Below are 27,367 nucleotides of genomic sequence, written 5' to 3' on the forward strand. Positions count from 1 at the left end.
ATAGTAGGAGGACCCTAGTTCTGCCTTATCCTTTGAAAACAACTAGATAAATATCAAATCATTTTTAATACTGAAGAAATCAACCTTATGACTGATAGGACAAACTGCACAACTAGAGGGAGAGAAGAGGCCACTTCAAGAAAGGAAGGAAGTGTGGACATGTGGTTGGGGGAGAAATGGATCACAGGTACTGCAGAAGGCAGGGAGCCTTGGTTGCAGAAAAAGGGAAGAGGGAGTGGAGTACACAAGGATAAGCACAAAGAGAACACTTTTCCAAAACCATTGGCTGGGAAAAGTAGAGGGACGGTTTTCATGACTTTTTGCAACCAGTAGGTCTCAAAGACTAGAGATTCAGAGGTCCCCAGGCTTGGCTGTGATACAGATTTTATACCAAGATACAAAACTAAATCATTTCCCTTTGCTCTGTGTAAAGTTACTTCTGACACAAAATACGTTAAAGTTTCCACGAGCACCGAGGTGGCTCAGTTAAGCAGCTGATTTTGATCAGGTCATGATCTCATGGTTCATGGGATCAAGGCCTGCACTCCGAGCACAGATCCTGTTTGATCTCTCTCTCTCTCTCTCCCCCTCTCAAAATAAATAAATAAATTTTATAATCTACAAAAGCTAGTACATCTAGGGGCCCTCAGTTAATATTTAGTTATTGAAACACATGTAACCCTATGCAATCTGACATGATTGGGAATGAAATGTTATGTATGACCAACTACTCTTGCTAATATAGATTTGCCATATATAACAATGATTCAGTATTTCAGAATGCTTTTGAAATGTCAAAATTATGAATATTGATCAATTGTACTGAGGATGTGCAGAAGGGCAGTTTAACAAGTCTTGTGCCTCGGGCAGTTTAATAAAGTCTCGTGCCTCTTAGTAAAGAATTTACTATATTTTGAATAATATTAACTACTACTACTTATTTAGCTCTATTATTGTCAATTTAGAGATGATTGGGTCCACACACAAAATGCAATTCCAATGTATAATTCTGAACATATATTTCTTTTTCATATTATTTGTGATTTGAGCAAGAAAATTGTCGGAAAATATGCTAAAAATAAGGCACGAGGTTCATCTGAAAAGAAAAGGAAGGAAATGACACTTTTTATGTTCATTGTCTTGGGTTCAAACACTTTATTTGTAAATACTTAAATTTAATCAACATTTGCTAAGCTTTTACTGACTGTCAGAAATTGAGCTATGCTACTATACCTGGAAGTGGATAAACATTTGATTCAGCAAATATTTATTTTGCAATAAACTGTATTTTAGGAAGATATAGAAATAAATTCCATGGCATTCTCTTATCATCTAGCATCTTCCAGTCTGATTTGTAGAGGTGAAATTCCACCATGTTTACTATCAACTTCACTCTGAAATTTTTCCTACTTGATATGGAACTATGGGACCACTGTGCCTCCTGGGAGAATGATCATTCTAGAATGTTGTTTGGCAGGCATAAATCTATTTCTCTTTAAGGTGTGTAGTAGTGGGAAATATAATAGACATTATCAGCTTATATGAAATTTTGATGTATCTGTATTTAATTAAACTAAACTGTTTCAATGTAACACTAGTCCATTCTAAATAAAAAGACATTACTCTAAATTTTAAAAAGAAAATTTCAATAATTAATATCCTATAGAAGAGAAGAACTTCCAGAAGGAAAGTACTAAAACAATCAACAGAAAGGGAGGTAAAATTTGCAAACCATATGACTAAAAGTGGTCTAGTATTCAGTATACATATTGAATTCTTGCAATGCAACAACAAAAATACACACAACCCAATGAAAAATGGAGAAAATATTTAAGTAGCACTTCCTCCAGAAGAGATACAAATAACCAAAATTCATATGAAAAGATGTTCAATACCAGTAGTCATCAGGAAATGCAAATCAAAACCATGATGTGATACCACTCCACACACACTAATGTGGCTATAATAAAAAGATACACAATCATACATGTTATCAGGGATGTGAGTAAATTTGAACCCTTGTGAATTGGTTTTGGAAATATAAAATTGTGCAGTCACTTTGGAAAACTGGAAGGTCCTCAAATAGATAAAGATGTAGTTAGCATATTAACTGAGCTACTATACTCCTAGGAACATATCCAAGAAAATTAAAACATTTGTTCACACAAAACCTTGTACAAAAGTGTTCATAGTATTATTATCATTAATAGGCCCATAAGTGGAGATAATAGAAAAGTCCATTAACTGAAGAATTGACAAACAACATGTGGTATATCCATGCCATGAATATTCAGCCCTAAAAAAGAAATGCTGATACATGTTACTTCATGAATGGACCTCATAAACATTAGGAAGTGAAAAAGTCAGTCACAAAAGGCAGCATGTTGTTATTATCCCATTTTCCTGGAAATGTTCAGAATAGTAAATTCATAGAAATAGAAATTAGGTTAGTGATAAGCAGGCTTTGGGACCAGTGGGAAGTGTACATGGGGCTTTTTTCTGGAGTGAAAAATACCCTAGATTTAGGTAGAGATTATGGATGCATAACTTTATTAATATAATAAAAATCCATGAATTGTACCCTTTAAAAAGGTGAAATTTTATGTCACATAAATTGTATCTCAATTATATGTGAACATATATAATTAGAAATGACTCTAACCCCAGCCTTTAATTAAAATGAGCTGTTTTGTGCTTGTACATGTCGTCTCAGAATTAAAAGGTAGACATATAAAAGCACTTAAAAATAATCACTCCACACACAAAATTGTTCAATACCTTTATTTGGACAATATTAAAGTTCCTCTCTCAATAAGGTAGCTTGCAGATATGTTATAAATTAAAAGATTCTTATCAACATAAACCACAATAGCTAAAAGAATCTCAATATGTTTATATTCTCCTATATTCACAAATATCCATTAACATTATGATGGTTTTAGAGAATGCATATGGAAATTTCAACATCTCTTCCTAAAACAAAATAACCACATTACAAAAGCAGTACATACAATTCAATAAATGTTTTAATCGTTATAAAGACAGTCTATTTGAAACCAAAAGTGCATATAACCTGCAATAAAGAAATACCTAAGTCATTTGCATTATGGTCAATATCAAGACAAATATACCCATTTTAACAACTATTAGTTAATAAGATTTTTATTTTAGAAAATTTTTAGATTTGCAGAATAGTTGTGAAGACAATACTGAGTTCCCGTATAACTTACATCCAGTTACTTTGCTAGCATACTATATTATTGACATTTTACATTAGTTTGGTTTATTTGTCACAGTTAATCACCCAATATTGGTACATTATCATTAACTAAGATCTACCTTATTCAGATTGCCTTGCTTTTGTCCTAATATTATTTTTCTGTTATAGGGTCCCATTCAGGTTACTACATTTAGTAGTCATGTCTTATTAGCATCTTTTGGCTGTGGTAATTCCTCAGATTTTCCCTGTTTTTTTTTTTTTTTATGGTATTGATTTGAGAACCATTAGGGCATTTTGTAGTGTCTTTCAACTGGGGTTTATCTGGTGTTTTTGTTATGATTAAATTAGTGTTATGATTTTTGTGGGGAGGTAAGAGATAAAGTGCCATTTCCATTACATCATATCAAGGTCCACACTATCAACATAACTTATTGCTCTTCATGTTAATTTTAACCACTTGATTGAGATATTTTTTTCATATTTATTCATTACTTAAGAAGTTATTATTTGGCATTTATGTTCTGCACCATTTGGAAGGAAGTCATTATGTGAAATTTACATTTAAGGAGTGTGGAGTATTGCTCCTTAAGGGTGGAATATCTGTAATATTTTTTGAAACTTTTCTCTTTTTTTGTTTCAAGTGTTTATAACATTCTAGTTAGTGTAATATTGGTTTCAGGAGTAGAATTAAGTGATTTATCACTTAACATGTGACACCCAGTGCTCATTACAACAAATGCCTTCCTTAAAACCTATCACCCATTTAGCCCATCCCCCACCCATCTCCTTTACATTAACCTTCATTTTGTTCTGTATAGTCAAGAGTCTTTTATGGTTTGCCACATCTCCTTTTTTATTTCTTCCCTTATGTTCATCTATTTTGTTTCTTATATTCCACATATGAGTGAAATCATGATATTTGACTTTCTCTGACTGAGTTGTTTCACTTAGCATAATACACTCTAGCTCTATTCACATCATTGCAAATGGTAAGATTTCATTCTTTCTGATGGCTGAATAATATTCTTTTATAAACACACACACACACACACACACACACACACACACCACATCTTCTTTATCCATTCATCAGTCGATGGACATTTGGGTTATTTCCATAATTTGGATATTGTTGATGATGATGCTTTAAACATTGAAGTGTATGTATCTTTTTTTAATTGGCTTTTCGGCATCCTTTGGGTAAATGCCTAGTAGTGCAATTGTTGGATCCTAGGGTACTTCTATTTTTCTCAATTTGAGGAAATTCTATACTGTTTTCCAGAGTGGTTGCACCAGTTCGCATTCCCACCAAGAGTGTAAGGTTCCCCTTTCTCTGCATCCTCACCAATATCTATTTCCTGTGCTATTAATTTTAGCCCTTATGTCATGTTTGAGGAGGTAGTTCATTGTAGTTTTGATTTGTATTTTTCTGACATGGGGACTTTGTCAATTTTGCTTCATTTATTTATATCAACATGGGCTCATCAATATTTATACTTAAGGGTATAAAGTAAAACTTTACATTATTATTATTTAACTAATTTTGTTGCTCAAACTGTTTCAGCTTTAGTCATTGGAAGCTCTTTCAGTCATTTGATATATACCCATTGTTGTGGGGTTTATGTTAGTGCATTGTAACTTTTTAGCTATGAAAGATGCTCCACGTTCATATGACATATTCCATAATCTAGCCTCTAAATCAGCTATTTATCCAAGGAACGCTGGTTCTTTTCATATCATAATGATTTAAAAAAACGACTTTGGATGTGCTTCTTGTCTCTGGGGAGTCATTGCATCTATTCATCAATTGACAAAGGAAATAGATGTTAATATGTACACTAACTCAACTATGTACAAACATTTATAAATATATTTATATATACCCATTTGTATCTATATTGTGTTAAACATGATTTTGCACTGATGTCCTTAACTCCAATCCCCAGTATCACATCGGTCATCCTAGTTTTTCCTTTGTTTATATATAACCACTTACTCTAACAATGAGAAACTAGGTTCACAGCATCTTCTATCTATTAACTAGCTATAAATTATGAGGGGAAAAGTATCCCAATTAGGGTAACAACCATAGAATATGAAATGTTTAGAAAAATCTTAACAAAAAAATCACAAGAAACACATAAAGAAAACTATAACATGTTTAAAAAAGACATACAGAAACCATAAGTAAATGAACTTGTAAGCCTAGTTTAAAAGCAAAAGAATAAAGACAGTGATCAACAGATAAATGAAGATTCTCAACATCACTAATCACTGGATAAATGCAAACCAAAACCACAATGAGATATCACTTTACTCCTGTCAGAATGGCTATCATCAAAAAGGCAAGAAATAACAAGTGTTGGTGAGGATGTGGAGAAAAATAAATAACTCATGTGCACTGTTGGTGGAAATGTAAATTGGTACAACCACTGTGGAAAACATTATGGAAGTTCCTAAAAAAATAAAAATAAAAATACCGTATCAGCCATTATTTCCACTACTGGGCATTTACCCAAATAAAACAAAAATACTAATTTGAAAATATATATACACCCTTATGTTTATTGCAACATTATTCACAATAGCCAAGATATGGGAGAAACCTAAAAGTCCATTTATAGATAAGTTGATAAATATGTTTTCACACACACACACTGAAATATTATATGTCCATTAAATAATGAAACTTGCCATTTGCAACAATGTGAATGGACCTAAAAGATGTTATACTAAGTGAAATAACTGAGATTGAAAAAAATTACTATATGATTTCATTCATATGTGGAATGTTAAAAAAAAAACAAATTCATAAACAAGTAAAGAGCAGAATCAGACCTGTAAATACAGAACAAACTGATGGTGGCTAAAGGGAATGAGGGTGGACGGATGGGCAAAATGGGTAAAAGACAGTGGGAGCTCCAAGCTTCCAGTTATAGAAGGAATAAATCATGAGAATAAAAGGCATAACATAGGGAATATAATAAATGATATTGTAACAGTGTTGTATGGTGACAGATGGTAGCTATATTTGTTGTAAGTATATGTATTTACATAGACCTTGAATCACTGTGTTGTACACCTGAAACTAATGTAACATTGTGTGCCACCCATAATCAAATAAATTTTAATTGCAACATTTTTCTATTATTAGAACGTCACCTCCTACAAGGCATGGAACACACATGTTCTTTATATTCTGCCTCAAATTATTAAGCATCTAGCAAAGTAACTGTTCTGAAAAATTCTCAAAAAATGTTCAGCAGAGAGCAAAACAATGGACACCTGTTTATCCACCATCTCTCAATTCTTCTAGGAACAGCAAGCATTCTCACACAAAATCTCTTGTTTAGATTCTTTAAATCTTTGGGATTAAGATGGTGGAATCGTAGGAGGACCTTATACATGTCTCATCCCTTGAACACAGCTAGATAACTATCAAATTATTCTGAACACTCAGTAAATCAGTCTGAGGGCTAATGACAAACTGCACAACTAGAGGGAGAAAAAAACCACATCATGGGAGGTAGGAGGTGCAGAGACATGATCTGGGGGAGAAAAGAATTGTGGATGCTGCAGTCCAGAAGGAGGGAAAGAGAGAGAGACAGAGTGTGTGTGTGTGTGTGTGTGTGAGAGAGAGAGAGAGAGAGAGAGAGAGAAAGCAGCATGCAGGAGATTGCACAAGAAAAAATACTTCCCCAAAACCACTGAGTGAGAAAACAAGAAGGGCTGATTATCTCAAGTTTTGACAAGCTGCAGAGCTGAAAGTCTGAAGTTTTAGAAGTCCATGCCATCCCCAGGGTTAATTCTAGCATGCATAGTGGTACTCCTGTAGAAAAGCAGGACAGAGGCCTGGGGGTGGACAATGTGTTCTGAGGATGCCCTGGGTCACACTGGAAAAGACAATTCCCCTTAAACTGCATTTGGGAGAGACAACACTGCTTCTTGGGGGACAAAACAGCCACTGGGGACCTGTAAGCTGCCCCATTCATTAGCACATGAGCAGAGAGAACTGCTGAGGGCAGCTAACCAGGATGTGGGCTTTTGTTACACTTTACCATAAACTCCAAAGCCCTGCACATTTGTGGACTGTTTTTCTGGGACAAACCAATACAAGTCACAGTGTGGTAAGCCTCTCCCCCAGAGGATCAATTTGGGTCATCACCGTGCCAGGTCTCTAAAATTTGGAGTTTTGAAACCCAGCCTGGTCCCCTGAGGTGAAACACAGGAGCACAGTTCTGCGAGGCAAGCAGACAGTTTTGACACAGACAGGATGAAGGCAGGGATCTGATAGAGGCCTGAGACACAAGAGGGCAGATTGCTCACTCATCTTTGAGGGCTTGTTGAACACCAGTGGGTGTAAACTCCCCTCTCCAGAGAAAAGAGTAAGCTGATGCTATTTTTCACCCCTTAGAACAGATGGATTTAAGCAAACAGCACAGTACATACAGTAGAGGCTTTAGCCACTTACAGGAGGCCTTGTCCACCCCCATACTTGCAGGCGCCTTTTTTTTTACTAAGGTAAGTATGATTGAGAGCCAGAGCAACAGCTGGCCTCACCCCTAAAAGGCCAGAACAAACCCTCTTAATGCACCAGGTCTACTGATCACAGAGTGCTGCAAAGCTTCAGCTGTAGTGGAAGCAGGACGAGGCACAGGCTTTCCTAATACACAAAAGACAGAGACCTAGACAAAATACCAAGACAGAAGAATTCATCTCAAAAGAAAGAACAAGAGGAGGTCACAGCCAGGGAGCTAATCAAAATAAATATATGTAACAGGCCTGAAAAATAACTTACAAAATAATCATAAGGATACTACCTCAGACTTTGAAAAGCATAGAAGAAACCAGAAAGACCCTTACAACAGAGATAAAAGACATAAAAACTAGTCAGACTGAAATAAAACCTTCTATACCTGAGGTGAAAAACTGTTGTAATAACCAGAAGGATGGAAGAAGCAGAGAAATGAATAAGTGATACAGAAGATAAAATTTTGGAAAATAATGCAGCTGGAAAGAGGAGGGGAAGAAAAATATTGAATCATGAATGTAGAATTAAGGAACTCAGTAACTCCATAAAATGTAATAATATTCATATCATAGGAGTCCCAGAAGAAGAAGACAGGGGAAAGGAGATAGAAGGCTTATTTGAGCAAATTATAGCTGAAAACTTTCTTGATCTGGGGAAGGAAACAGACATCAAAATCCAGGATGGACATAGAACTAACTCCCAACAAAATCAATGAACGGCAGCCAACACCAAGATATACCGTAGTAAAATTTGCAAGATACAGAGATGAGGAAAGAATCCTGAAAGCAGGAAGGGAAAAGAAATCTCTCACCTACATGTGAAAATAAATTAGTTTAGCAGAAGATCTTTCCACAGAAAACTGGCAGACCAGAAGGGAAAGGCATGGTATATTGAAAATGCTGAATGGGAAAAATAGGCAGCCAAGAATACTTCATACAGCAAAGCTCTCATTCAGGATAGAAGGAAAGATAAAAAGTTTCCCAGACAATGCAAAACTAAAGGAGTTTGGGACAACTAAATGAGCTTTACAAGAAACATTAAAGGAGACTGTTTGAGTGGGATATATTCATTAAATCTTTTAAATTTGCAACTCAAATGAGGGATGCCACATTCCTACACACCCTTTTCTATGGTAATAATCATTGCTGTAAAAGGATATATGACATTAGCTATGTCAAGCAGGTTGGTTGCCTAGAATTTTTCAAAATAGAGCTAGTTGGAGTGGAGTTTCTGTTATGTGAAATCAAGAGTCCTGGTCAATAATGGAACATGTTGCATAATACAAGTTTTCATTAAAAATTTACTTTATATAAATGCTTTTTATAAACACAGCTTATATATATATATATATATACACACACACACATATATATATATACATGTATATATATATAAGCTGTGTTTATAAAATGCATTTATATAAAGTATAATGTATATATAAATTATATATGTATATATATTTATGTTTATTGTAGTACATTAAAACATAGCTTATATATTTTTTTCTGTTTATTGTAGTACATGACTTTCATTATACTGTTCTTTGGATGCAACCTCCCATTTGAATGTTTAGTGAAGACCAATAATATAAGACCCATATTATTTCAGTTTTAGGCTGGTTAGAATTTTTTTTCAATAAACAATTATTCTGGTGAAAAGCTTCCAGATCCAATATGGTTAACAAAAACAACAAAAAAATCAAAGTATGTCAAGATCCATATCTTCAAAATTGTGATTTTAATGCATTTGGGAAACTTGAAATATAATTATACATTTTTTAGAATGGATAATTCTTTCATTCCACATTCTAAAATGTAGCATATGATAAAACATGTTTTTTTTCAGAATACAAAAATAAATATTAGTAAACTATAAGAAGGACTTAGCTGTATCTTGCCTCAACTCTCACCCATTTTCTAGAGCACAGTACTTTCAAGAGAGTTGAGAGGTTTGTAAAAATGCAATCAATAGAAACACAAGATCCTGGGGTGCCTGGGTAGCTCAGTGTGTTAAGCATCTAACTTTAGTTTGGGTCATGATCTCACAGTTTGTGTGTTTGAGCTCCATGTAAGGCTCTGTTGCTGACAGCTCAGAGCCTGGAGCCTGTTTCAGATTCTGTGTCTCCCTCTCTTTCTGCCCCTCCCCTGCTCCCATTATGTCTGTCTGTCTCTCTCTCTCAGAAACAAACATTTGGGGTGCCTAGGTGGCTCAGTCAGTTAGGCATCTAACTTCAGTTTGAGTCAAGATCTCACACATCATGAGTTCCAGCCCCACATCCAACTCTGTGCTGACAGCTCAGAGCCTGGAGCCTGCTTTAGATTCTGTGTCTTCTCTTTCTCTGCCCCTCCCTGTTCATTCTCTCTCACTCTCTCTCTCTCTCAAATAAATAATCATTTTTTAAAATAAAATTTAAAAAAAACTTAAAAAATTAAAAAATAATTTAAAAAAGGAAAAAAACAGATCCTATTTATCTATGAAGCCTGGCTACAGAGGTACAAAGATATTAATGATGATGTAGATGATCTGGAGACGATTTTCACTCTTTGAACATGTGAACTGTACCTTCTTTGGAGCTTGAAGAATGAAAATCTTTGAGCAAATTCCACACTAAAAAAATTCAAACATTGTATATTGATTTTGTCATTTAGACTAGGCATTTGAGGTCATGTCAGCTCTAGATTGTAGTACCCATTGATGGAGTAGGTTGACCTTATGTGGCAAATTAACCTCTTGTAGCCCTCAGATTACCAAAATAAAATAAGAATGAATACCAATCAATAATGCTCACACTTTGGTTACTTCACCAGAAAAATAAAATATCATAACTTCTTAGGAAGAATATACATGCAAGAAAGGCAAAAAATGATTTAACAAGGAGATTCATATAATTACTCATTTTTAATTCAAAAATTGGAATTAAATTGCAATCTATTTTCCTCCTTTTAATATTCTTTCATACATTTTGTTTGTATATGCTGAGCAAACAAGGACTACTCACTTTCTCATGTATTTTCACTTGGAAAAAAGCTAGAAACTGAACCAAACTTAGTAGATAAGTGGAACAACCTAGTATATTTAAAAATGCAGATAACTGTGACCCACTCCAGGAGATTTTACTTCAGATAATCTAGAGACAAGCTCCAAAATCTTTATTTTTCACATCCTTCACAGATAATATTACTGATCAGTCAGGTTTGGGAACCTACGGGGTAGACAAAATTTAAGGTCTATTTTAACCCATTATTGTGTGGAAGCACAAAATTTTATTTTTTTTTTTATTTATTTTTATTTTTTTAAAATTTACATCCAAATTAGTTAGCATATAGTGCAACAATGATTTCAGGAGTAGATTCCTTAGTGCCCTTACCCATTTAGCCCATCCCCCCTCCCACAACCCCTCCAGCAACCCTCAGTTTGTTCTCCATATTTATGAGTCTCTTCTGTTTTGTCCCCCTCTCTCTTTTTGTTATTTTTGTTTCCCTTCCCTTATGTTCATCTGTTTTGTCTCTTAAAGTACTCATATGAGTGAAGTCATATGATTTTTGTCTTTCTCTAATTTCACTTAGCATAATCATTTAATCCCTAAAAAGGATCATTCCTGATTTCTGTCATTATTAGGAATACTTTTAATTTAAAAAAAAAAAAAACTTTGTCCTTCCTTCCTTCCTTCCTTCCTTCCTTCCTTCTTTCCAGTATATTCAAATAGGATACTTGATTCAGATACTTTATATCAAGTACACAATTTCTCTTTATTTTTGTTAGCAAAATCCTAATTTTTTGCTAATGTCTGTTTAATAAATACCTATTAGTATAAACCAATCATATTAGACTCATTCTAGTTACCAGGAATTTGTTGGTGGAATACTATATTATTCATCTCTAGATGATGGAGTCTGAAAGAAAATTCCCGGAGGGTTTCTAGAAAAGATTGCATTGCTTTTTTAAAAAGCATGAAGAGGGGTGCCTGGGTGGCTCGGTTGGTTAAGTGTCCAGCTCTTGACCTCAGCTCAGGTCATGATATCACAGTTCATGGACTCGAGCCTCACATCAGACTCTGCACCATCAGTGTGGAGCCTGCTTGGGATTCTCTCTCACCCTCTCTCTGCCCCTCCCTGCCCAAATGGTCCGTCTCTCTCCTCTCTCTCTCTCCCTCTTTTTCTCCATCTCTCTGTCTTCCCCCTCTCTCTTTCAAAATAAATGAAAAAGCTTTAAAAATAAATAAATAAAAATATGAAGAGTCTGGGGAACATTTTCTGGGAATTAAAAATATATTTATATATTTTTTCTATATATCTAATAAATGGCTAAATCTCTACTATGTGGGTCTATAACATGTTGTGTATCCATATATTAATTTCCATTGGCTGCCACAATCACTTACAACAAATGCCGTGACCTAAGACAACAGTAATGCATTCTTTACCAGTTATTGAGAATAGAAGTCCAAATAAACAGCAGAACTGCATTCACTCTGAGACTACAAGGAAGAATCTGTCATTTACCTCTCTCCTAGTTTCTGACAATCATTGATGTTCCTTGGCTTGTAGCTATATACTCCAATCTCTGCTTCTGTCTTCACATAACACTCTCTTCTGTGTATCTGAGTCTTCTCCAATGTGTGAATCTTATAAAGACACATATAATTGTGTATAAGGAAAACCTAGACAATCTAAAATTAACCCCTCATCTCAGGATACTTAATTCAATTATGTCTGCAAATATATTTTTTTTCAAATAAAGTAACATTCACATGTTGTGAGAATTAGGATGTTAACATTTTTGGGGGGTGTGGGGGACAGAATTTAGGCTGCTAGAGTCCTAAGAATAGAATTTGGTGTTAGGAGATCTGTATTCCAATTCTAGCTCTACCTCTAATTGATTGTGTGTCCCTTTATGATTCACTCCCCTCCTTTGGTCCCCAGTTTATTCATATGTTCAAATAAAGTAATTGTAACTGAGTATTTCTAAAATCTATTCTTTCTATAAATCCCTCTAACCTGATATATCCATGGTGTTTTATACCATAAGAACAGTACACAGAGAAGTACCCAACAGAAAGTTGCCATGTTCCATAAGATTCTAAATGTCAGTATGTAGGTAAAAAATGCACACGGGGTCTGAGAAATAGAGTAGATCAAATAGAATAGAACAAAAATTAAAATATTTTATAAAGTTTAGTCTCTAGTAGTCAAGTATGACAGGAATCTCACTAAATTTTTATTGTTATGGTAAATAACTCATAACAAAATTTACCATCTTAACCATTTATAAGTGTAATTGTACAATTAAGTATTGTTAAGTATATTCACGTTGTAGTGAAACATCTCCAAAATGCTTTTTTTTTCAGCTTGCAAAGTGGGAATTCTATACCTATGAAACAAGTCCCCATTTTTCTCTGCACCCTGCTCCTGATAACTATTTGTATGAATTTGAATTCTTCATGTACATTATATAAGTAGAATTATATAGTACTTGACTTTTGTGATCAGCTTATTTCATTTAGCATGATTTCCCCAAAGGTCATCCATGTTGTAGCATATGACAGGATTTCCTTCATTTTAAGGCTGAGTAGTATTTCATTGTCTGCATATAAGACATTTTTTTAAATTTTCATTTATTTATTTTGAGAGTGTGTGTGTGTGTGTGTGAGGAGGAGGGCAGAGAGAGAGAGGGAGAGAGAATCCCAAGCAGGTTCCATGATGTCAACACAGAGCCTAATGCAGGGCTCAACTTCACAAACTGTAAGATCATGATATGAGCCAAAATAAAGAGTTGTATGCTTAACTGACTGAGCCACCCAGGTGTCCCATCATTATATGATATTTTATTTATTTATTTAAACATCAATGGGCATTTGAGTGGTTTTAATTTTTTGGACATTGTAAATAACAATATGGTTTTGATTTAAATTTGTCTAATGATTAGTGATATTGAGTAACTTATTATATGTGTGTTGGACATTTGTCTATAGTCTTTGGGAAAATGCCTATTCAAGTCTTTTACCCATTTTAAAATCATGTTATTTCCTTGTTGAGTTGTCATTATACTCTGGATATTAATCCCTATTTAAATTCATGATTTATAAATATGTTATCTTCCATAAGTTGTTTTATTACTCTGTTGATTGTGTTCCTTGATAAACAATGATTTTTTTTAATTTAATGTACCCCATTTGTCTATTTTTGCATTTGTTGCTGTGCTGTTATATCCAATAAATCATTGCCAAGTTCTATGTGTTTAAGCTTTCCCCATATGCTCAATTCTAAAGTTTTTCTAGTTTTAGGGCTTACATTTAGATTTTCAATTCATTTTGAGCTCACTTTTCTAAAAAATTAAGATAACGACCCAACTTCACTATTTTGCTTGAAGATAACCAGGTTTTCAAAATTTGAAAATGTCTTGGAACACTTGTCAAAAAAAACATTTGACTTTATTTAAGGCTTTATTTCTGTGTTCTGTACTCTATTCCACTGATCTATTTGTCTTTATGCCAAAACCAAAATTATTATATTAAGGTAGCTTTTTAATATATTTTTAAATCAGGAAGTGTGAGCCCTTCAAATTCAATTTTATTCTTCAAACCTGTTTTGGCTATTCAGTATTTCTAGACATTCCTTATCAGCTGTTGGATGATTATTTTTTACTTTTCCAAAGGAATGTTTTAGAATTTTGATAGGGATTGTGCTGGATCTGTAGATCACTTTGTGTATTACAAACATCTTAACAATATTACATGTCCCAATCTGTGAACACAGAATGTTACTCCACTTATTTTTGTATTTTATAATTTATATGATCAGTGTTTTGTAGTTTTCAGAGTGCAAGGCTTTCACCTCTTCGTTAGTTTTATTCCTAATTTTTTTCTAATTTTTATGTTATTGAAATGGTATTATATTTTATTTACTTTTCAAATTGGTCATTGTTAGTATATAGAAATTCAACTAATTTTAAGTGTTGAATTTGTATCCAGCAAATTTTATGAATTTTTTAGCTCTAATAGATATATATGAAATACTGAGAATTTTGTACATAGTATTTTTCCTTCTAAAAACAGATAATTTTACTTATTAATTTCCAATTTGGATATGTTTATTTTTCTTACCTAATTGGCCTGGGTAGGCGTTATAATACCATGTTGAATATAAAAGGAAAACATGTGCAAACTTGTCTTGTTATCAAAATTAGAGGAAAGTCTTTAATTCAGTCATTATTGAATGCAATGTCAGCTGTGGGATTTTCAAAAATGGCCTTTATAATTTTGAGATAGATTCCTTCTGCTTGGGGTTTGTTGTTTTTATCATGAAATAATGTTGAATCTTGTAAGTTTTTCTGAATCAATTGAGATGGTCATGTGGTTGCTCTTATTCATTACATTAATGTGGCATATCACACTGATTGAATTCAGTAATTTGAAACATTCTTGCATTCCAGAAATAAATGTCACTTGGTCATGTACGATCCTTTTAATGTGCTGTTGAATTCAGTTTGCTGATATTTTTTCCAGATTTCCACAGCAATAATAATTAGGGATATTGGTCTGTAGTTTAATTTGCTTATAGTTTCTTTGCTTGACTTTGGTATCAGGATAATTCTGATTTTATAAAATGACTTTGGAATTGTTCACACCCGCACAGTTTATTTTTTAAGTTTTTATTCAAATTTCTTTTAGTTAGCATACAGTGAAATGTTATTTTCAGGTGTACAATACAGTGATTCAACACTACCATACAACATCCAGTGATCATCACAAGTGCACTCCTTAATTCCCATTACTTATTTAACCCATCCACCTACCCAACACCCCTATGCTAAGGACCAGTTTGTTCTCTATAGTTAAGAGACTGTTTCTTGGATTGCTCTCTCTCTCTTTTATTCTTTCACTTTGTTCCTTTGTTTTGTTTCTTAAATTGAACATATGAGTGAAATCATGTGGAATTTATCTTTCTCTGATTGACTTATTTCACTTAAAATTATCCTCTCTAGCTCCACCAATGTCAATGCAAATGACAAGATTTCCTTTCTTATGGCTGAGTTATATTCCATTGTGTGTGTGTACACATACACACACACACACAACTTCTTCATTATGCATTCATCGGTAAATGGAAAATTGGACTGTTTCCATAATTTGAGTATTATAGATAATGCTGCTATAAACATCAGAGTGCAGGTATCCCTTTGAGTTAGTATTTTTATATTCTTTGGGCAAATAGTAGTGCAATTGTTGGATCATAGGGTAGCTCTATTTTTAACTTTTTGAGGAACTTCTATAGTGTTCTCCAGAGTGGCTGAAACACTTTACATTCCCACCAATAGTGTAAGAGGGCTTCCCTTTCTCCACATCCTTGCCAATACCTGTTGTTTCTTGTGTTGTGGATTTTAGCTACTCTGACTGGTGTCAGGTGATATCTCATTGTAGTTTTGATTTGTATTTCCCTGATGATGAGTGATGTTGAGCATCTTTTCATGTGTCTGTTGGCCATCTGGATGTCTTCTTTGGAAAACATGTCTATTCTTGTCTTCTTCCCATTATTAATTTGATTATTTGGTTCTGAGGTGTTGAGTTCTGGAAGTTATTTATATATTCTGGATAATAACTATTTAACAGGTATATCACAAGCAATTCTCTTTCCCCATGCCATAGGTTGCCTTTTAGTTTTGTTGATTGTTTCCTTTGCTGTGCAGAAGCTCTTTTATTTTGATGATATCCCAATAGTTTATATTTACTATTGTTTCCTTTGTCTCCAGGGAAAGAAGTTGCAATGGCTAATATGAGGAAAGATACTGCCTGTCTTCCCCTCTAGGATTTTTATGGTTTTTGGTCTCACATTTAGGTCCTTAATCCATGTTGAATTTATTTTTGTGTATGGTGTAAGAAAGTTGTCTTCTTTCATTCTTTTGCATGTTGCTGGCCAGTTTTCCCAACATGATTTGTTGAAGAGACTATCTTTTTCCCATTAGATATTCTTTTCTCAGTATCATGCCATCTATAAATAGTGGAAGTTTTATTTCTTCCTTACTGATTTGGATTCCTTTCATTTCTTTTTGTTGCCTGATTGCTGTGGCTAGGACTTCCAGTACTATGTTGAATAAAAGGAGTAAGAGTGGATATCTGTATCTTTTTCCCAATGGTAGCCAAAAAATTCCCAGTTTTCTTCATTAAAGATGATGTTAGTTGTGGGTTTTTCATTTCTGGCCATTATTATGTTGAGGTATATTTCCATGTACTTTTTGATACCTTCTTTGATTTCTTAGTTGACCCATTCATTGTTTAGTGGGATGTTATTTAGCCTCCATGTATTTGTGGTATTTCCAGATTTTTCTTATGGATTATTTCTAGTTTCATAGCAATGTAGTCAGAATAGTTGCATGACATGACTTCAATTTTCTTGAATTATTTGAGGCTTTTTTTGTGACCTAATGTGATCTATTCTGGAGAATGTTTCATTTGCAGTTGAAAAGAATGTGTATTATGCTGTTTTAGGATAGAATGTTCTGAATATATTTGTTAAATCCATCTGGCCGGTGTGTCATTCAAAGTCACTGTTTAATTGTTTAGTTTGGATGATATGTCCATTGATGTAAGTGGTGTGTTAAAATTGCCAAGTTCCTTTATATTTGGTTTAATTTTTATGCATTTGGTTGCTTCCATGTTAGGTAGATATTTACAATTGTTAGTTCTTCTTGTTGGATTGTCCTCTGTATTATTATAGTGTATGTCTGTCTCTTTTTATAAACTTTGTTTTAAAGTCTATTTCATTTAACATAAGTATTGTTATTCTGGATTTCTCCTGAGATTCACTCCCATGCTAAGTGTTTCTCCATCCCCTCAATTTCAATATGCAGGTGACTTTATGTCTGAAATTAATCTCTTGTAGACAGCATATGGATGGGTCTTGTTTTATGTTTGTTTGTTTGTTTGCTTGTTTGTTTGATTTTTATCCATTCTGGTAGCCTATGTCTTTTGACTAGAGAATTTTTTTCCATTTTTATTTAAAATAATTATTGATAGATATGTATTTATTGTCATTGTATTACTTGTTTTGTGGTTGCTGTTTTAATTTATTTTTTTAAATGTTAATTTATTTTTTTTAATGTTTCTTTATTGTTTAGAGAAAGATATAGAGAGGAAGAGCAGGAGTGGGGGAAGGGAAGAGAAAGTGTGAGACACAGTATCTGAAGCAGGCGCCAGGCTTTGAGCTCTTAGCATAGAGCCTGACACAGGGTTCAAACTCACGTACCATGAGATCATGACCTGAGCCAAAGTCAGACGCTTAACCAACTGAATCACTCAGGTGCCCCTTTTGTGGTTGCATTTGTAGCTATTTTCTGATCCTTTCTTCCCTTCCTCTCTTTCATGGTTTGTTGGTTTTCTATTGTGATGTACTTGGATACCTTACACTTAATTTATTTCTTTTCTTAATCTTCATTTTTTGTGTAGTTTTTAATGTTTTTTTTCATTTGTGATTACCTCAATTTATATATAAAATCTTTTCATAGAGTTGTGTATATTAAGATGGTGACCTGTTAATTTTGAACTCATTGTTCTCCCCACCACGTTGCAAACATTTGGTATTATATTTTACATAGTTTTATTTTATGAATACATTGACTGATTTTTATAGAAATACTTATTTTTACTGGTTTTGTGTTTCCTACTTTTCACACTCTCACTTATGGTCTTTTCTTTCCACTCAAAATATCCCCTTTAATATTTCTTTTAGGGCTGGTTTAGTGGTCATAAACACCTATAGTTTTCTGATAGACTTTTAAATCTCTCCTATTCTGAATGATATCCTGGGTGTATAAAGTATTTTTGGCCACAGATTTTTCCTTTTCAGCTCTTCAAATATATTGTGACACTACCTTCTAAGTCCACAAATTTCTGCTGAAATTCAGCTGAGAGCCTTATGGCATTTTCTTTGTATGTAACTGCCTTCTTTTCCTTGCAACCTTTAAAATTCTGTCTTTATCAGTTCATTGCCAATTTAATCTCTATGTCTCTTGCTGCAGACATCCTTGGGTTGAATTTGTTAGCCAATCTTTTATTCCTGAATGTGGATCTGTTTCCCTCCTCAGATTTGGGAAGATTTTAGGTATTATTTCTTGAAATACATTTTCTGATCTGCCTTTTTCTATCTTCTTCCTCTGGGATCTTTATAATCTAAATACTATTACATTTGATGGAGTGACTCAGTTCTCTAAGTGTATTCTCATTATGTAGTATTTATCTGTCTCTCATCTATTCAGCTTCATTCATTTTCATTATTCTACCTTCCAGGTCATGGATCTGTTCCTCTGCTTTCTGTAGCCTATTGTTTATTCCTTGTATTGTATTTTTAATTGCATTTATTGAGTTTTTCATCTGTGCTGTTATTATTTATTTGTGCAGGGTCTCACTGAAGTCCTCTACCTATTTCTGAATTACAGTGAATATCTTTATGATCATTACTTTAAAATATCTATCAGGCATACTACTTATCTGTTTTGCTTAGATCTCCTGTTGTGATTTTGTCGTTTTATTTGGGACAAATTCTGTCTCCTCAGTTTGTTCACCTCTTTGTGTCTATTTCTGTGTTTTAGGAAAACCAGCTACATCCTTTCCTTTTTAAAGTAGTAACTGAGGCACCTGTGTTGTTCACTTAAGCGTCTGACTCTTGATTTCAACTCAGGTCATGATCTTGTGGTTTGTGAGTCTGAGCCCCACATCAAATTCTATACTGACAGCTTGTGATTCTCTCTCTCTCTCTCTCTCTCTCTGCCCCTCCACCCACTCTCTTTCTCAAAACAAATAAATAAACTTTAAAAAAAATAAAGTAGTGGCTTTATGGAGAAGAGGTCCTATACTGCCCTGCAGTGCAGTGTCCCCTGATCACTAGAACCTGGTATTTCAGGGGAGTCTCCTAAGTGTGTTGTTTACATGCTGCTATTGTGTCTAAGTAGCTTTTACTTTAAGTCCAGACTTCTGTGCTGATATTCTGCATACTCTAGGTGGTATTCCTGAGACCAGCTGGCCTGAGGCAGGCCAGCTATGAGGGGGTGTGACCCCAGGAGGGTTTGGGTGATGGGTAGCAGTTTTAGCAAAATTTGCACTGAGATTAAGCTGGATCTCCCAAAAGTTCAAGGACAGCCAGAGGCACAGAACATGTTAGTGGCAGTAGCTGGGGGCATGACACACAGTTGGTATGGTGGCTACATATGCATGGTGGTTGAGTGTGGCATGCGATGTCTGCATATAGAGGCTGGGTGCAGAGGACAGAGGCACTTTAACAAAATTTGAACTGAGCCACTAGCCCTGGGCTGGATCCCCCAAAGCTGGATAGCCACCAAGGGTGTGCACAGCATTAAACATTTTGTGCTGAGCCCAGGACCCAGGCCAGCAAGCTTGGAATGGGCAAGTCCTCAGAACTTGAGGGCAGGGCACACTGCTAAGAGGTTAGTTAGCAAGTGTCTGTGCATCACCATCTCCTGCAAATTGTTCTGTGTTTATGTTGGGAGGGTGGAGGAGGAAAATGGCCCTTGCCAAGTCCTTTGTTTCTGGAGAAGTCCTCCATCAGTCTCTGAAATCTATACAAACAGATCTCCATCCTGTTGTCTGCAGGCTCTATGTTGCCTCTCCTTGGGCTGTTATCTGTTTAAGGACAGGGACCCAGCTATCACTTGCCCTCTTGACTTGCCAAATGCTGACTCAGGTGACTTTTAAAGTCCCAGGGTTCAAGTCCTGTTGCTTGTACAAAGTTATGGAATTCAGCCCCTCTGCTTTTCAAAAGTAGACATAATGGGGATTAATTTTACCTCTGTGGGCTCCCTGGTGCTTTCCCATCTCCATACCTATAGATGTCTCCCTCTTGTGGGCAACTCCCCACGACCATTTCTGTCCTTCCTAACCTCTCAGATGTGACTTCTTCTCTACATTTAATTGTGGAGTTTGTTCTGCCACTGTCTGTTTTACTCTCTGGCTTATTGATTTGGATATGAGTGATATCTAGACGTAAATGTGGGATGGGGTGAACTTGGGGTCCTCCTACTCTGCTATAATCTGTGTCATAGACTCTGTGTCTAAAGTTCTCTTTTGTCTAGCAAAAGAGCAGGACACAGGATTGAAAGTGAGGCTAATGTCCAGGAAAAGACAAGAGCCCTGAAAAAGGGTTATTGCCCCATTTTTATTAGGATAAGAAGGCTTACAAACATGGCAATGGATGTGCACAAAGGGACAATGAATCTGTGAACATTAACTTGTGGATGTGAGGGAAAGGGGGTCTTGAGGATATTTGGAGTTAGGGGTTGGGTTAATACAAAATAAAATCCAGCTGCCAGGCATTCAGGAGGAAGGTCATTTACAGCGGACATGAGGCAGCACCTCTGTTTATCTTAGCTAGCCTAGGGGATGAGACAGATAGCGGAAGTAATCTCAGGGTTGACAAAGCACCTTTTCTTTTGTTTACCATCTCTGCTCCGGGATGCTTTGCTTACAGTGCAGCAGTCCATATTCCAATCCACCAGTTTACCTAACCTGGCCCTATTCTCCTATGAAAGCAGCTTTTCTGCTATAGTACTAAATTGGGGGTGATTCCACCCTGATTATCTAATCTTGTTTATTTCATATACCTATGTATTGAGCACCTTTGTACCATTCCTATTTTAAGCCTTTGTCTCTCCCTCCCTATTCTGGGGGCTCTGCACCCTCTGTCTATATTGGGGGCCTTCCCCCCTCCCTATTCCTGGCACCTTTGGACCTCCCTATTCTCGGGGTGCATTTGCACCCCCTATTCTTGGAGTGCCAATCTGGTTTATCCAAACTTGGGTGTGAGCATTTTGTGGCTTTGTATTTCTTTATGCCTTGTTAACCCATTGGTGTAAGCCTGGGGGATTCCTAAGCTTATCCCCCACAATTCCCTTTTTTTGTTTTTCTTGGTTCTTTTAGCTTTGTGTTCAAGGACCGTCATGATGAGCTCCTGGTCCTTTTTTTGCTTTTGGATGGCTTGGAGGGTGAATCTGCAATGACATAAAAAGAGACACAGTAAAAGCATTCTGCTTCCCAAAGTTATCCAGAATTTGTGATGGGTGCTAGCCATAAGTGAGAAAAGAGGTCATGCCACATTTCTCAGGAATCCGCCCACTCATTTTTAAGCTGATCTGCATATTGTAGCTGTTGGCAAAATGTCATATCGAAATCTTCTATATCGTCAGAGAGGTGGGAAGAAAATACACTGCAAAAATGTGTCTGGACAGCATGCCAAGCTTGGGAATGATTATGAGGAATTCCAGTCATGCAGATATGCTGGTAGTTAGAGTCACAGGGCAGTCTAGAGTGGAGGAACAAGGCTTCCTGTTACTTTCCAATAAATTTCACTGCAGCCTCAAGAGCTTTGAGGTGGGCCAAAACTTGTCTATCAATAGAAGTTTTGCTTACAAGTTCTTTGGTAGTGTTGACCATAAACTTATTAAGGACATGAGCTGTGTGGATAGTATGATGCAGGCTGATTCCAGCTACAGTGGCAGAGGCTATAACACCTACTGTTGTTAGGATGTCCATTGTTAACAGGCCAACAAATCTCTTTTGTCTTGCAGCAGAGTGCCAGTGTAGAATAAACTTGCAAAGTGCGTCTAGTCCTGATGGATGTATATAGGGCTCAGACCTATTAACAGGAATCTAGGCTGAGACACGCTACTAACAAAGAAGAAATATTTAATTGGGTGATGTTATCATTACTTACGCAGGAGATAAACCAGGCCTGAGAAGGAGAGGTATTATAATTTCCTAGTTGTCAGATCTGTAAGGTGGAGGTAGCAAAGAGAATGTAAGGAGAATGGATGCAAATAATGGTCCATGTAAATTGGTTATTGTACAGGGAGGCCCCAGTTAGGTTAACATGTTGTTTTACACAAATTTGACCATGGCCAAATGAGTACGAGTGAAGAAGGGAAGACCTAGCTTACAAAGATTAACAAGTCAAGGTCCTGTTAATTTCCCTTTAAAAAAAATTATTACATTTGTTTATTTTTGAGAGGCAGAGAGAGACAGAGGGCAAGTGAGGGAGGGGCAGAGAGAGAGGGGGACACAGAATCCGAAGTAGGCTCCAGTTTCTGAACTGTCAGCACAGAGCCCTATACAGGGCTTGAACTCAGGAGCCATGAGCTCATGACCTGAGCCAAAGTTGGATGCTCAACCGACTGAGACACTCAGGCGCCCTAATTTCCCTTTATGTGCAGAAATTATAGGGCCAGACAAGCCTTCATCTTTTAAAAAAATATCCTCTCTACTAGGCTGGCCAAAGGATATGGTTTTATTAGAATATTTTGTTTCAATAAGTTCTCTAGGACCCCTGTCCTCAGCCTCTCCATAACAGGTTTTCCAGGGAATAATATTCCAGGGGTGGTCTGAATATTTGAGACTAGAACAATCCACAACATTAGGAGTATGACATATGCTTGTTCTGAGGTATAGCAAAGCTTGTGGCTGAGAAAAAGGTAAAATTGGCCTTATAGAGGTTTGGGGCTCTATATGTAAAAGCAAGTTGATTTTTATTTTAAGGCAAATGTTCCATTTGTTCATAACTGGTATAAAGGAAAATGATGGACCTTTAAATATTAATCTGATATCTTGAAACATTTTGTAATGACTTAATAGTTCCAGGAATTTTGTATCGATTCTTTGAGATTTTTTTTTGTGGAAATAATCATCATTCTGTCTTTTTCTAGTTTGTTGAAAGTCCTTACCATGAATGGATGTTGGATTTTTTAAATACTTTTTCTGCATCTATCAATATGAATATTTTTTAAATCTTAGTCTTTTGATGTGATACATTTAATAATTGATTTTTAAGTGTTGAACCAGCCTTGCATACTATAAGAATATCACTTTATTGTGTGATATAATCATTTGTATACTTTGATAATTTGATTTTCTAATATTTTGCTGAGGATTTTAGCTGCTACTTTCGTGAGACAGATTAGCCTGCAGTTTTTTTTTGTTGTAATGTTTTATGGTTTTGATATTAGAGTAATGCTGTTCTCATAAAATGAGTCAGGAAGTATTAAATCCGATTCTATGTTTTCAAAGGTATTGTATAGAATTGGCATAATTTATTTATGAAATGCTTGGTAGAATTCACCAGTGAACTTAACTGAGTCTGGTGCTTTCCATTGTGGAAGATTATTAATTATTAATTTAATTTATTCAATGTATAACCTATTCATATTATCTTTTTCTTGTTTGATTTTGGCATACTTTACCTTTAAAGAAATTGTTCCATTTTATCTAGTTTATCAAATTTGTGTGCATAGAGTTGTTCTTAGAATCCCTTCATCCCTTTGATGTTCAACAAATCTGTAACGATGTCACTGTTTAATTTTTGATATAATTTGTGTCCTTTCTCTTTTTTCTTAGTTACCCTGGCTGCAGCCTCATTGATTTTTTTGTCTTTTCAAATAAACACTTTCATGTTTTATTGATATTCCTTATTGATTTCCTGTTTTTAGTTTTATTGATTGTGCTTTCATTTCTATTATTTTTTTCTTATGAACTTTTCATTTAATAGCATCTTCTTTTCCTGGTTTCCTAAGGTTGAAACGGATTATTGATTTTACATCTTTCTTATTTTCTGATATGTCCATTCAACACTAGATATTTTTCTCTAAGCCCTGATTTTGCTGAATCCCGCTAATTTTGATAACTTATATTTTAATTTTCATTTCATTCAAGAAAATTTAAAGTACCTTTTGAGACTTCTCTTTGACCCATGTGTTATTTAAAAGTGTGTGGTTTAATCTCCAAGTACTTTGGAATTTTCCAGCTATTGCTGTTATTGGTTTTTAGTTTAATTCTACTATGGTATTAGAATCTAATTTGTATGGCTTGTATTCTTCTAAATTTATTAAATGGTATTTTATGTCCCAAAATATGGTCTATTTTTGGTGAATATTCCCTGTCAGCTGAAGAAATATATGCATTCTGCTTATGTTGGTTCACCACATATCAATTACATCTAATTTGATTAACTATTCAGTTTTATTATTTCTTACCAATTTTCTGCCTACTGGGTCTGTTAATAACTGGAAAATGGCTATGGTAACCATCAACTAAATTAGTTGACATGTCTACTTTCCCTTTCAGTTCTATAAGATTTTGCTTCATGAATTTTGACCCAAATTTATTAGGTCATCCATGTTTAAAATTGCTATGTATTCTTGAGGAACTCATCTTCTTAACATTGTTTTATGCTTCTCTGAAATCAATGTAGGAATTCCTACTTTTCTTTGATTAGTATCAGCAAGATATACTTTTCTTTATTCCTTTACTTTCAATCTGTGTTTTTATAGTATTTATTTTTTATTTTAATTCCAGTTTGTTAACATACAGCATTAAATTAGTCATCATGACAAGTGGACTCCTTAGTTCTCATCACTTACTTCACCCATCCATCTACCCACTTCCTGTCTGGTAACTACCATATTGTTCTTTATAATTAATAGGCTGTTTCTTGCATTGCATCTCTCTCTCTCTCTCTCTCTCTCTCTCTCTCGGTCTCTCTCTCTCTCTCTCTCTCTTTCATTTTTTTCCCTTTGTTTCTTTGTTTTGTTTCTTAATACCACATGTTGGTGAAAGCATATATTTGTCCTTCTCTGGCTGACTTATTTCACTCTAAGTTATACACTCTAGCCATGTCATTGCAAATGGCAAACTTCATTCTTTTAAATGGCTGAGTAGTATGTATCTGTGTATGTATGTATGTATATCACATCTTCCTTATCCATTTTATCAATTGATGGACATTCGAGCTGCTTCATTATCTTGGCTATTGTAAACGATGCTGTTACAAACATAAGGGTATGTGTTTCACTTCACTCTCCTGAGAGCATGATTCTAATAGCTGCTTTGAATTATTTGTACAATAAACCTAATATTTTGGCAACTTGTAATTAATGTATCTTCAAAAATTGCTAAATTCAAGTCAGTTAACATACCCTGTAGTATTGGTTTTAGGAGTAGAACTCAGTGATTCATCACTTATATATAACACCCAGTGCTCATCCCAATAAGTGCCTTAATGCTTTACCCATTTAGCCCATAAGCCACCCACCTCCCCTGCAGCAATCCTGTTTTTTCTCTGTATTTATGAGTCACTTATGGTTTGCCTCCCTCTCTGTTTTATACTTATTTTTCTGGCCGTTCATCTGTTTTGTTTCTTAAATTCCACATGAGTGAAATAATTTATATTTGTCTTTCTCTGACTTATTTCCCTTATTATAATACACTCTAGCTCCACCCACGTTGTTGCAAATGGCAAGATTTCATTCTTTTTGATCACCAAGTAATATTCCATTGTGTGTATACATACCACATCTTTATCTATTCATCAGTTAGTGGTCCTCTGGGCTCTTTCCATAATTTGGCTATTGTTCATAGTGCTGCTATAAACATTGTCATACATGCATGCCTTTGAATCAGTATTTTTGTATTCTTTGGATGAACGCCCAGTAACACATTTGCTGGGTCATGGGGTAGTTCTATTTTTAATTTTTTGAGGAACCTACATACTGTTTTCCAGAGCTGCTGCTCCCCTTTGTATTCCCACCAACAGTGCACAAGTGTTCCCTTTTCTCTGTAACCTTGCCAACATCTGTTGTTTCCTGAGTTGTTAATTTTAGCCATTCTGACAGGTGTGAGGTTGTATCTCATTGTGGTGATTTGTATTTCCCTGATGATGACTGATGTTGAGCATCTTTTCATGTGTCATTTAACCATCTGAATGTCCTCTTTGGAAAAATGTTTATTCATGTCTTCTGCCCATTTCTTCCCTGGATTGTTTTTGGTTGTTGAGTTTGGTAGTTTATAGATTTTGGATACTAAGACTTTATCCAATATGTCATTTGCAAATATCTTCTCCCATTCCATAAGTTGCCTTTTAGTTTTGTTGATGGTTTCCTTCACTGTACAGAAACTTTTTATTTTGCTGAAGTTCCAATAATTTCTTTTTTTTTTTTACTTTTGTTTCCCTTGCCTCAGGAGTCATATTTAGTAAGAAGCTTATATCTCTGATGTCAAAGAAGTCACCACCTGTGTTTGCCTTCAGGATTTTGATGGTTTTCTGTCTCACATTTAGGTCTTTTATCCATTTTGAATTTGTTTTTGCATGTTTTAATTCTTCTGCATGCCACTATCCAGTTTTCCTAACACAATTTGCTGAAGAGACTGTCTTTTTTCCATTAGATATTCTTTCCTGCTTTGTCAAAGATGAGTTGACCATATAGTTGTGGGTCCATTTCTGGGTTGTTTATTCTGTTCCATTGACTTGTGTCTGTTTTTGTGCCAGTACCATACTGTCTTGATGATTACAGCTTTGTAATACAGCTTGACGTCCGGAATTGTGATGCCTCCAGCTTTGGTTTTCTTTTTCTTTTTCTTTTTAATGTTTATTTATTTATTTTTTTTTGAGAGAGAGAGAGACAGAGTGTGAGTTTGTGGGCGGGGGCAGAGAGAGAGGGAGACACAGAATCCAAAGCAGGCTCCAGGCTCTGAGCTTGTCAGTGCAGAGCCCGATGCAGGGCTTGAACTCACGACCCGTGAGATAATGACCTGAGCCGAAGTCGGACACTTCACCAGCTGAGCCACC

This window comes from Acinonyx jubatus, chromosome X, assembly GCF_027475565.1.
Source record: "Acinonyx jubatus isolate Ajub_Pintada_27869175 chromosome X, VMU_Ajub_asm_v1.0, whole genome shotgun sequence".
Lineage (NCBI taxonomy): Eukaryota > Metazoa > Chordata > Mammalia > Carnivora > Felidae > Acinonyx > Acinonyx jubatus.